Source organism: Littorina saxatilis, unplaced genomic scaffold, assembly GCF_037325665.1.
Source record: "Littorina saxatilis isolate snail1 unplaced genomic scaffold, US_GU_Lsax_2.0 scaffold_1028, whole genome shotgun sequence".
In the NCBI taxonomy this organism is placed as follows: Eukaryota; Metazoa; Mollusca; class Gastropoda; order Littorinimorpha; family Littorinidae; genus Littorina; species Littorina saxatilis.
In genome coordinates this window covers 9,329-21,393 of record NW_027129043.1, presented here as the reverse complement: position 1 = coordinate 21,393, position 12,065 = coordinate 9,329, and positions in this window count along the sequence as shown.

The window sequence follows — 12,065 nt, the reverse complement described above, 5'->3', positions numbered from 1 at the left end:
ATTCCCCATAAGGCATAGCTGCCTTGCGACTATCACATTCCGATCTGCTGGCTTTTGCGACAACAGAACTTCCGCTCGAGTCACACAGACACAGACATAGATTTAGACTTACAGTAAACCTCCAGCTCTCTAGCTCTCCTCCCCATCCGCCCTCCCACATACACACTGAACTTTGACATGTGCCCAGCTCACACTCACGGACGCACGGACGCACGCACGCACACACACACACGCGCACGAATACAAGGTGAAGTGAGATTAACTGCACACAGTCGGACCTACGTCACAAATTTCTGCGAAATTATCTCTTTGCACTGTGTTGCGTGGATAGAGCGCGAATAATACAGTGACGCCCACTCGTTCTGTCTCACTATACTTAACCAAGATTTCCTTCCTTTTATAGCAGAAGACGATCGCGCTTGTGTCGCTGAACGTGTTCAATTATGTTGGGGTTTGTGGTCTTTGATTCATCCGTTTGATCGGAATTTTGAACATTTGTTTGCATAAACTCATTTTTTTTCTGAGAATAGCAATGCCTCAAATGAGGAGACATTTCTGTTGTTATTTGTTTTGTTTTGACAAATTCAGTGACATAACAACCATGGCCACGTAACTTAAGAAAAGTTAATTTGCTAACGTGTGCAATTTGACTCGAAGCCATTCCCACAGTAAGTCTCAGATTAATAATAATAATAATGGAAATTTATAGAGCGCTTACCTAAAAGCTCCAAGCGCTTTACAATGACATTATTATACACATGTAAAAAACCAAAATACAATCATTAAGACACAAAAAGAACAGGAGTACAAAAGCAAATTCATCGTTTAAATCCATGCAGTCACAAACAAACACACGCGTGCGCACGCACATACGCGTGCGCATACACACACACATGCTATCACCACACACATGCACAGATACACACACATGCACAGATACACACAGACACAGACACAGACACACACACACACACACACACGCACACACACACACACACACACACGCATACAGACAGGCACACACACACATACATACAAACACACACATACACATACACTCACACATGAATACTAATATACCTGCACAAATCTGCATACATGGCGTACACACGAAAATCGCAAATATAATTACAAATAGATTACACATCATTGCCCCTGTCTCTACGACTAAAACATTTGATCGGAATATTCTTTCCAACAAGGACCAAACACCTCTGCACGGGCAACACAAACTCAGAACGGGGCCAGACGTTGCCAAGGGCAGTAGCCAAACTCTGCAACAGCTAATCTCGTTCTCACAGACCTGGGAGCGGACAGGGCAAAACGAAAGAGAAAAATCCTTGAAGGGGGATATGTGTCATTCACACCTACAAATTGACTGGCCCGGAAATCGCCCTCAACAGCATCCGAGGGGATTATGGAGGAAGGGGGAGGGCAGTGGTGGTGGTGGTGGTTGTGTTTGTTGAGGAGGGGTGTGTGGGTAAGTCGAAGATGTGAATATTGAGAGTGCAAGCACAGGTCAACACGCACACATGTGAATGAAAGGCAGATATGGTCAATGCGATGGTGTTGAATGAGTAAACATACAAGATTAGAGCCAAAACAAAGATGGTTAAAGAATGAAGACTACATTTTGAAGCTGTACAGGGATGGTATGGTAGCAAGGATACATGGGAAAAGTCTGAAAAAGACCCATGGTTCCAAAACAATGCATCAATTGAAATGGAAGATCACAAAAAAACTGTTCTGAAAATGCGCCTTGGAGCTCACCCGAAAAGTCTAATTTCAGCCTAAAGTCTGAAGATTCACATAATATCAGGGGGGGGGGGGGGGGGAGAAGTGCTGTGACGGAGATGTACAGCAAAGGACATTATCAGACCACAAGCACAGACAGTCGCCAGGGAAATACGACCGAAAACTAATGACTGTCTACAGACGCGTGAAGAAGAGAGAAAGAGTACCCCTGCATCCTGAGAAATGAACAGCATCAAATCAGCGTTTCGACACCTCGGGGCGGCTTTAAAGACGAGTGTCTAGTCTGTGGGCAACACCTCTCAGCCCTTCTCCGTCGATTGCAGAAGGGTCGCCCTGAGGAGTTAAATCTGTCCCCCTTGAACTAAATCGTTCCGTCTGATGAGGTTTGATGAGGCATGGAATCTACGGTTGAAAGTGGAACAACCTGAAAATGACCTCTGAATTCGAAAAAGGGAAGAAATTCCATACCAGATTCTAAAACACAACCCTTATAGTCTAAAAAGGACCTCTGAATCCGAAAAAGTGACGAAATGCGCTACCAAGATTCTAAAATACTATCCTATGATTAATTTAAACCCCAAAGGTCTAAATATGATCATAAGTGTTGATGGAAACGTTTCATTCGGGCTTGCCTGGGATGCTGAAAGGGTTCAAGATAGAGTCTGTCTGTTATGTCTATAATGTTGTATATATCTGTCTTGTATACTTGCCATTTACATATTTATTTTAAATGTTGAAGGATGAATGATGATACATTGTAGACGGATGCATGTTATTGATTAAAAGCCCCACAGGGATGTGCTTGGCAAATAAAAATTAAAAAAATAAAAAAATAAATAAAAAAAAGATAGGTCTTCACAGATGCGTTGAAGTTTAAAAGGGCGGATCGTTTTTGATGAGAGGTTGTCATTTTTGTAGTAGTTTGAGTAACTTTGAACTTTTGACGTTCTAGGTGAAGACTGGGTGGCCGAGTGGTAACGCACTTGCGCTCGGAAGCGAGAGGTTGCGAGTTCGACCCTGGGTCACGGCGTTAGCAATTTTCTCCCCCCTTTCCTAACCTAGGTGGTGGGTTCAAGTGCTAGTCTTTCGGATGAGACGAATAACCGAGGTCCCTTCGTGTACACTACATTGGGGTGTGCACGTTAAAGATCCCACGATTGACAAAAGGGTCTTTCCTGGCAAAATTGTATAGGCATAGATAAAAAATGTCCACCAAAATACCCGTGTGACTTGGAATAATAGGCCGTGAAAAGTAGGATATGCGCCGAAATGGCTGCGATCTGCTGATCGATGTGAATGCGTGATGTATTGTGTAAAAAATTCCATCTCACACGGCATAAATAGATCCCTGCGCCTTGAGTCCGAGTCTGGAGATACGCGCGCGATATAAGACTTCATATAACATAAGACTGGAAACCAAGAGCTGACTTTGAAATGACCCACTGATTGTGCGATGAATCGGCAAACAGATCTATTCTGTGCTGATTCGGGTCTAATTTCTGCAACAAAAGCGCTGTTTTTCTAAGACAATGAGCGAGGGGGTTTGAAGGCTCTTTGGCTTGACGCTGGACGCTGTTTTATTACGTAATATTCAAGTAATGAAATTGTGCAACTGTTGCAGGGCAGCAAAGTCAATCGTAAATGGAAACGCTCTGAGTATATCAATGATTAAGGAGTACTAGAAACCGTTATGAAAAAGTGCTCCTTCAGCGTCGTCTTTATCTCGAGTTGCCAGATGACATAAAATGCACTTTCACCTGAAAAGGAGACCGCACCTTGTTGTTTAAAAAGAAATTATTTCAACTTATTTTTTCAAGGCAACTAGGGTCCTTGCACTCAGGTGACGGCTGTCTAGCAGCTCTTGATAAAGACACTGTATTACTTAGTGCACACTGCATGCAAACTTAAACGTAATCCTTTTTCAACAACAACAAAAACCTTTGTCAATCAATAACACAGAATGCTAAGAAGGCGTTGATACGAATGTTAGAACATTTACGAGAAGGAAAAAAACACACCCAGCAAAACAAGTCGTAAGCGGCTTATATATATTCAAATCTGTGGAAATAAATACATCTTACTCACACAACCTTTGTACGTTTGACCTGAATCAACCATCTTCAAGAACTTTCCTCCTCCCCCGCCCTCCCCCTTCCCCGGAAAAAGCAACCCCAAACAAACGGAAAACAAATCACAGCAGTAATGTACAGCCATTTCCTGTGTGTCTCGGCGACCAAGACACACATTGTAGTCGGTACCACAAAGCATCTTTTCTGTTCCAAATGAGAACGAAACACGGCGGGTCAAGTATCGATCCATGTGGGAATCGAGCCAGATAATGGATGTGGAAAACCTTTCAGTCGTGAAAAAGTAGGAAAGAAGGGTGTGAAAAAACACAGACATAGAAAAACACCCGTCTCAGTCGTGATTAGGAAGGAATTAGGGAGGCCGGAGGGGTGAAAAAGTCTTACAGTCGCCATAAAAAGGGAAGGGAGGGAGTGAAAACCCACAGACATAGAATTAGAAAACGTTTCAGTCGCAAAAGGAAGGAAGGTAGGAAAGTAGGAAGGAAGGAAGGAAGGAAGGAAGGAAGGAAGGAAGGAAGGAAGGAAGGAAGGAAGGAAGGAAGGAAAGAAAGGATTGAAAAGGTTTTTAGTCGAGACAAAACGAAGGAAGAAAGGAAGGAAAGAAGGAAGGAAGGAAAGATAAACAGGTTTCAGTTGTGACAAAAAGAAGGAAGGAAGGAAGGTTTCAGTCGTGACAGAAAGGAAGGAGGGAAGGAAGGAAGAAAGGGAAGGGGTAAAAAGGTTTCAGTCGCGACAAAAAGAAGGACGAAAGAAAAGGAAGGTAGGAAGGAAGGGGTGAACAGGTTTCAGTCGCGACAAAAAGAAGGAAGGATGGACGGAAGGAAGCAGAAATAAGCTGTTAACGACTGGAATGAAGCCCGATAAATCGCTACGACTTCAAAGTCCTGGTGTTTACTCGATCGTGAGCCTGCTTGGTAGTGCAGGCACAAAGCTTCCTGGGTGTCAGGGTAAGTTACTTATTGCCAGCTCCCAGGATCATCTGGCTCAGTCCTCAGGTCATCTTTACACAGCTGTTCACGTGCTGTGATATGGGGACAAATCTGCGAGTACGGCGTAGGAGGAGGGTGAAGTTTGTTCCCAATAAGATAGATATATATGGAGAGAGACTGTGTGTGTGTGTGTGTGAGAGAGAGAGAGAGAGAGAGAGAGAGAGAGAGAGAGAGAGAGAGAGAGAGAGAGGTGGAGGGGCAGTAAATCGGAAATGAGACGGAATATTTAAAGATAATAAATTATGAGAAAAGGGCATTGTTCACATTGTTCTCTGATCTGAGACACAACACTAACAACAACAACAACAACAACACCACCAACAACAACAACAACAACAATACAAGTCAATATCATCGTTATGCAAGCTGTAATAACATGCACATGTCACAGGCGCATATCAAGTTATTTTTTCTAAAATGTTCACGATGGAAGTAACCGATGTACGATTCCCTGCGCACGTGCATCTTGATTTGACGGCACGGACACACCGGGGGTGAAGGGTGATTGACTCGTTGTACTTGCATGGCTGTGACAAAAATAAACATCACCCCCCCCAAAAAAAAAAAAAAAAAAAACAAAAAAACCCAACAACTATATAATTCAACATATTCGTGCAAAATTAAAATACAGTAATGCCATTTTTTATTTTTTAGTAGATTAGGGCCAATCACACGAGAATGATTCAAGTGTCAAACTCAAGGTCACAAGGAACCTCACCGAAAAACTGACCGTGACAGCCAATAACACAGCATTCTTTTAGTCTACCGATTCTGAGAAGAAGACCCCGACGGATCTGGTGGTAATGGAATAAACGACCATCACCCCATGGCAACTATAACAGAGGCCCTGAGGGCACCTTCCGAACGCTCGAACAGCGCTGTCCCATTACTGTAGTCTGATGGCTCCCGCTGTTACTTCAATACCGTAAAACCCCCTTTTAAGACCTCCAAAAATCTGAAAAAACCAGGGCTTAAAAAGGAGGGAGTCTTAAAATCGGGGGTACATTTACACAGGTTCTGAGCAGAAAGTCTGAAAAAGGAAGTTCTTAAAAGGGAGGGAGTCTTAAATTAGAAGGGTGGGGGGGGGGCTTGAAAGGGGAGTTCGACTGTTACTTCAATACCGCCTGGAACGCAACACGGAGAGAACCACGGACTTACAAGGGAACCGAGTTCACGATAAACAGCCAATGAATAGTACCATGTTCCAAGCAAATTCTCATCGCCTTGGGGTAATTGTCACCCCCTTTCGTGTTGCGGGTATTTACTCGTGAGTTCCCAGCGGACATGATGCACATGTATAAATCAAAGGCCTCGAAGAGACCCTGAACTTGGAGCTACCAGAAAGCGTTGTTGCGGTGCCTGTTCAGTAGAATACGATGCGTTTGAGCTTTGTGCACAGATGCTTCATCAACAAGAAGTAAACGATCGGGAGTGGGGATGGAGGGGCGATAAGAGAAGGAATGAGGGGGGAGGGGCGGCGCATCTAAATCTTTGTATTATCGTCGTTGTCATCATGATCATAAAATTGACACAAAAACAAAGAAACAATAATACAAGGACCAGTTGAGAGCAGATGATCAAGTGAGAACAACAACAACAACAACAACAACAACAACAACAACAACAACAACAACAACAACGAAAGATTAAATAAACATCAGACCATAGACAGAAGCAAACGTCACGTTGATAGTCGTCGTCGGCTTCTGTGACGCACCCGCCAACCACCAACCCAGGCGGGTTATCCAGATCCAGATCCAGATCCAAACAATCAAACAAAACCGTCAGACCAATTGACACGCAAACAACACTGAATACCAGCCAATCAGCCGACAGCACCACCTTCCAACAAACACCCAAACCCACCAACAAGCAAAATAGGACAATACCTTGTACATGTACTTGAATACATACGTCTTCTCAGATTGTGAGCATGCAGGCAATACAACTAACACCTCACATGCAAACGGAGAGTTGTGCGCACCACACCGGTTCTTTTTAACCCCGCCACGTGGGCAGTATGACACCGTTAGCGAGTGTGCGTTCACCTGTTACGGCTGTAGATAATTAACATGAAAGTGACCAATACTCACAGACAAGATTTTGCCATTAAGAACCGCCATGCGCACGGAAAATTAATTCTTCCTCCAAATATCACAGCATCTCTCCCGCATCCTTAGCAACTAGTATCCACAACACATGCGACCAGAGATCTTGGAGTTTAAACCCAGCACCTCAGTATTATGCTTGTATCACGGGTCAGTATATTGTATCTGTGTGCGCGCTTGGCATTGAGTGCAAAACTTTGCGTTGGCGGCAAGGCAGATTTTATTTCCGTTGCTAACGCGATGGCAGCTTTTGTCGTGTTGCTATGGCAACCCTCGCGATGCCAGAGCCAGAGATAGATGGGATGAAGGACTCACAGACACCGTTGTCTTAGCGAGGCTGTAAATGTCACGGGGACTTAGCCGGGAAAAAAATGTGCTGATGTATCGACTTTTCTTTTCTTTTTTTCTCCCTCAGAAGCTAAGCATGTTTTGTCCCCTTTTTGGGTTAACTGCAGATGCTAGGTATAGATCTACCGGAAAGATTCTGTTGACACAAGTAAAAATAGCAGGCTGAAGAAGTATGATAAACACATGTGTCATGATGTAGGCCATGGGGGGGGGGGGGGGGGATTGTGAGATGGAAAAGGTGGTGCAAAGGAAGGAAGGAAGGGGTTTGGAGAGAGAGAGAGAGAGAGAGAGAGAGAGAGAGAGAGAGAGAGAGAGAGAAAGAGAAAGAGAAAGAGAGATGTAGAGAGGCGAGGGTGTACCTGTTGCTAAAAATAAATAAAATGTATTGTAAATAGCTTATATCGAGATGATGACACAGAGAGACAGACAGACAGAACAGACAGACAGACAGGCACACACACATACACATACACAAAACTATAAAACTCCACCAAAAGAGAACGAAAGAAAACAAGCCGAACGAAAAACACAACGAGCACACAAAACGAAAAACAACAACAACAACAACAACAACAACAACAACAACAACAACAACAACAACAACAACAACAACACACTCACACTTATCTGCATACATACATGTATACATTTAAAAAAAAAAAGAAGTATATATATTAATATTGCAAAGGCGACTGACCATGGCGGAAAAGTAGAGTTTGTCAAAGTCTTGTTGCTGGGCTTTGATGGCTTTGAGGTTGTCGGCGGTGGTGCTGTGTCGTTGCAGCAGTGCTTGACCATCCATCTGCAGCCATGACAACACCTGCACACATGCGGATAAGACGAGGGGGTCATGGAAGGAATAACCGAAACGAACGAATAAAAGAAATTGAAGGAATAAGGAAGGAATAAAAGAGAAATGAAATACGGCATCAATATGTCCAGTGCCATTCGTGCAAGTCATGTTTCGAACGACTCGGAAGGCATGATTCTCTCTCTCCCACTCATATCTTTCTCTGTGGCAAAGTCTGTAGCAGAGAGAACAATTTTTTTTAAAGCAAACGAAAACAACATTCGAACAGGGGAAAAAAAACTTGATCCCGTGCACGAACACGAACTTAAAACAAGTCGCGTAAGGCGAAATTACTACATTTAGTCAAGCTGTGGAACTCACAGAATGAAACTGAACGCACTGCATTTTTTCACAATGACCGTAGTCCGCCGCTCGTGCAAAACGCAGTGAAACTGACGAGCCTGTTTAGCGCAGTAGTGGTTTCGCTGTGCTGCATTGTACGCTTTTCTGTACGGTACCTCTCTTCGTTTTAATTTTCTGAGCGTGTTTTTAATCCAAACATATCATATCTATATGTTTTTGGAATCAGGAACCGACAAGGAATAAGATGAAATTGTTTTCAAATCGATTTTGGAAATTTAATTTTGATCATAATTTTTATATTTGTAATGTTCAGAGCTTGTTTTTAATCCGAATATAACATATGTATATGTTTTTGAAATCAGGAAATGACGAAGAATAAGGTGAACGTAAATGTGGATCGTTTTATTTAAAAAAAAAGAATTACAATTTTCAGATTTTTAATGACCAGTCATTAATTAATTTTTAAGCCACCAAACTGAAATGCAATACCGAAGTCCGGCCTTCGTCGAAGATTGCTTGGCCAAAATGTCAATCAATTTTATTGAAAAATGAGGGTGTGACAGTGCCGCCTCAACTTTTACAAAAAGCCGGATATGACGTCATCAAAGACATTTATCCAAAAAATGAAAAAAACCGTCTGGGGATATCATACCCAGGAACTCTCATGTAAAATTTCATAAAGATCGGTCCAGTAGTTTACTCTGAATCGCTCTACACACACACACAGACAGACAGACAGACACACACACACAGACACACATACACCACTACGGAACGCGGATCGTATCAACTGATGCATCAAATTGATGCATCCAAAACCAAGATTTGATGCATCATTTTCACAATTTGATGCATCATTTTCAAAAAGGATGCATCATTTTCAAAAAGGATGCATCATTTTCCAAAACTGATGCATCCGATACGAAAATGATGCATCCTTTTAGAAAATGATGCATCATTTTGATGCATCACTTTCGGTTTTGTATGCATGCGAAAGATCATTCATTTCCGGTCTTTCCGTAAGAAATGCCTGAGCACGGAAAAACTTGAAATGACATCTTGACGAATACAAACAGATTGGTTAGATAAAACAAAAATAAACATACAACATACCATTAAAAAGGGAACAAGTCAAAGTCACGGCATTATGCATTTTAAGGCATTTTTTGTTTTGTTTGTGGTTTGTTTTCTGTGCACACGAAGTTTTGACGCCCTTGACCTTCGACTCAAACTTTCGTTTTCCGACGTTCGTTTCGCTTCGTATTCCGGTTCAAATTTTGCTTTTTGCTCGGCACTTTCCGGGAAAACCCGAAAATTCTGATGCATCCAAACGATGCATCAAATTGTGAAAATGATGCATCAAATTCTTGGTTTTGGATGCATCAATTTGGTTTAAACTGTTTTATTTAACGTTTGTGCATTATTTACAAAAAACGCATATTGAGTAAAAAACAACAAGCATAATGCTTATAGTGGTGTTCATCAATTTGATGCATCTGTTGATACGATCCGCGTTCCGTACACCACGACCCTCGTCTCGATTCCCCCTCTATGTTAAAACATTTAGTCAAAACTTGACTAAATGTAAAAAGACAGAATGGCCAAATTACTATAGATTACGGCAACTTTTTGTGGCAGGGACCCAGCCGGACACTTACTCGCTGAGAAAAGGTAAACAAAATTACGGTTCTTTGCGAGACAAGCAAGAGCAGTAAGGCAAGGGGGGCCACTGTTTACAACCTTTCTCGTTTAAATTCTTTTTTCGAGGGTCGCTTGTTTCCCTTCTTCTTCGTAAAAAGAGACTGTTAAGAAAAGTGAAATCTTGCAAGAATTTCAATTGCTGACAACACAACAATTTCCGCGGCACTTAAAGGTTACTCTACGAAGACAATCAAGCGTGCCAAAGGCCAGGTCTTGTAATCTTCAGGAAACAAAAAAACACCTGCGTATTAACCGATGCAAAAAAAGAACACCCACACCACACACACCATAGATGTGTCAGTACACATGCATCTATGACACACACACACACTCGCGCGCGCGCTCACTGAAAGCCTCTCATGCACCTCTGCGCACACATTTTTTTAAAACCTTGAGTTGATTAACAGACGGAACAGATTTAAGTGAAATTAACCATGTAGGGCCCTGATACACATTACAGAACAACCCGGCCAGGCCTGCTGCAGAAAAGCAATCATCCATGTCATTTACCGCAGACATGAACTCGTTCTCGTCTACTTCTTTCTTATCTGTAAAGAGGATGGCTATTGGGCTGATGGGGTCTATGTCGACCAAAAGAGTGGGATTCCCTGTAGGTGGAGTTCCTGGAGGGGAATTCCCTGTATACAGGGAATCCCACAGGATTTAGTTCCTGTAGCGTGTCGCTGATATCGCTGAAAGTCACGTGATGCTTGGCGACATCGGTACAATTTGATGTTTTTCAATCTTGTTTGATATTTCTTAGAAATTCGAGTATGGTTTGCAAGTTTTTTTGAAAAACTCCACCCTGTGGGATTCCCTGTATACAGGGAATCCCCCTCCAGGAACTTCACCTACAGGGAATCCCACTCTTTTGGTCGACATAGACCCCATCAGCGCTAGTTGGATCAAAAGTAGAGGGTTTCTGTCGAAAAAGTTAAAGAAATACTCAAAAAAACACAGACAAAATAACTAGTAGTAGTACGGTACAATTTTTTAACAGCAGATTGAAAAAGAAAAATCACCTAAGCATCAGCATTCAAATCGTCCTCCAACTGTTCATGAATTAAAGGTATCTTTCACAGTTATTAGAACAACATTTATACTTAACATTTACAGTCTTCTCTGTCGGTATATTTTCCAGTCTGATTATGCAAACCCTCACGCCCCCCCCCCCCCCCCCCCCCCCCCCCCGATCATACTTTTTGCGACACGGCAGCAGCCATATTTTAGGACATGTATACCCCTTCCTAACTCATCCCACTTGCAACAAGTAACTGCGCATGCCACAGACAATTAGTCTGCCCAGTCCTAGGAACCCATCTCCAACATTTTTGGGAAATACCGAAAAATTAATTAGCCAGAGACATTGTGGCTGCACCAGTTTCCAGTTACAGTTTCCAAGTTAGCCACTTTACATAGCACGCATTCTGACCAAATTTTGCGCAATTTGAAAGCAAATTACTTGAAAGCCGGCCCGAATACCTTTCAGGCCTTGATAGCAGTTATACAATTGGGTGGCTCGTTGAAATATGATTGATTCCAGCCGTTACGGAGAACTAGTAAAACTCAAGAAAAGTCCATTAAGGAAAAGTAACTAAGTAATTAAGATAACGATATAATAAACTGATTTGATCACAGAACTACTCCTTACTTTTCAATACAAAGACAGTTGGGTAGACTCGATACATGCAATACCGTGCCTGACATTCATAAACTGAAGCATGCCATCATGCAGTCGTGACACACAGGCAGTAGATATAGATCACGGACAGAGGATGAAAAACTGCTTACGAAGGTTGAAGAAAACCAGTCACCAATTCGCGACGTCACTTTTTTGCAATATTTCTTCACTTTGACTTGCACCTTCATCTTTGAGCTTTTCACCACAAACAAATATTGCAACTTAAAAGAACGATATTTCAGT